The sequence below is a fragment of the Centruroides sculpturatus genome, unplaced genomic scaffold, assembly GCF_000671375.1.
Source record: "Centruroides sculpturatus isolate CEXI.00-Female unplaced genomic scaffold, Cexi_2.0 scaffold283, whole genome shotgun sequence".
Taxonomy (NCBI): Eukaryota; Metazoa; Arthropoda; class Arachnida; order Scorpiones; family Buthidae; genus Centruroides; species Centruroides sculpturatus.
Window position 1 is genome coordinate 656,901 of NW_019384473.1, and position 1,789 is coordinate 658,689.

A 1,789-nucleotide genomic window follows, 5' to 3' on the forward strand; every position below is an offset into this window, starting at 1 on the left:
AAACCCACCACTAGCGATTTGTCTAAGGTTCATTAACTGCCTTTCGCTAAGGAGACTTATCGAATGTCTCGTGTAGCGCTCTCGTTGAGTTATGGAAGAGCTCAGAAGAGCAGTTCCAAGAACATAAGACCACGGGAGAGTTAAGGCCCGAGGGCCAATAAGACAAAATGAACGGGTTATAAAGGGGCCCACCCACGTTAAGTAAATCTTTTGAGGATTAACCATCATGCCTGACCTCGAATCGTGTGTGGGGGGAACTGAACAGTTCCTGGAAGTGTGTGGGACCATTTGAAATAATATTTTAACAATAAGACAAAGTAAAATAGGGAAATAGTTTAATATAATAATTATTTAAATTATATTTGTTACTTATTTATTAAATATCTATACACCGTATTGATTTTGAAATTATCTATTTTTTGTTCAATTAAGAATTGTTCGATAGATAGAATTGTTCGAATAGATAGAATTGTAAGATAGAATATTGCAAAAAGAACAATGCTTTTTAAAATATTTGTGATAATAACAATTCTTTTTAATATTATCCGATCTCGGACACCCAAGAAGTCTAAATAACTGTAGCTCCAGTTTTTAAAAAGATTTTTTTTTTCTATCTATTCACCTTTAAATAAAAATAATTCTTTATACGTTGAGAAATAATTTAATAATTATTTTAAATTACTATGTTCGATCCAGCCAGTTATATCCGATGGTTTTTCGTCAATAAATTTAATCCAGACATTTTTTTGGTAGTAAAATCGACTCGCCATTGATCTTTCGCTGATAATTGATAATTTTTAATAAAATCTATATCCCAAGATTTCTTTTGAAAAATTAATTTTGTGATCTGAAATAATTCTACTAAAAATGATTCGTATGATAAATTAATTTTGATATCAGTGCTACTCAAACCGCTACTACTACTATTTACACCATTGACTTCTATGCACACTTTTTTCCCGCGAGTTTTAATGCAATTTATTTCCAATAAACATCCAAGAACAACCAGTATGTTGTCATCAGATGCCATGGCCGACTGACTGACTGAGAGATTTTCTTCTTCGTGTGTGGGCGATAGGAAATTCTGAATTTCCTCAAGATCAGGCATGCACGGTTTTAGGATTTACATAAAACTGTTGTTTCTAATCCTTGTTGTTTCTAATCTTTTCACATGGTAGCAATTTTCAATTCATACAGTGCTCTATGCTTGCTACCAGCGGCGGCCTTATCCATTGCGAGTAGGGAATTCGATCCCGGTCCTTATTTCTAATCCCGGGATTTCGGGATTATACTTATTCGATCCCGGGATCCCGGGATTATTTCGGTATTGAGGGTTAATAAAAAATAAGAAAATCTTACAGAAATTAAAAATCAAAATTTAGACAAAAATCAACGTATTTTACGGTATACACCTAGTTAATTTAATCACTCTAATTAATCAGACTTACAGTCAGACTAACCAGACTTAAAATCACTGTCTTCATGTTAAATTTATTCTTTTTTAAGCATCACTGAGATCTCTTTAAACTCACATAAATTGAAAAAACTTTTATGTAACAAACTATGCAAATAAACGTTGAAAATTCACAAAAATCTCTCTTAACATCGACTAAATAGACTACTTTCATATAACAACCTAGTAAGTAGGTAGTAAAGTAAGTTTCTTAGGAAAAAGTATTTAAAAATAATATTAATCAGTCACATTTTTCTTAAATATAAAGAAAACTAATTTAATAGGAACATTCTAATTTGAATTGCGAAAATATGATCTGAGAAATAACAACGCATC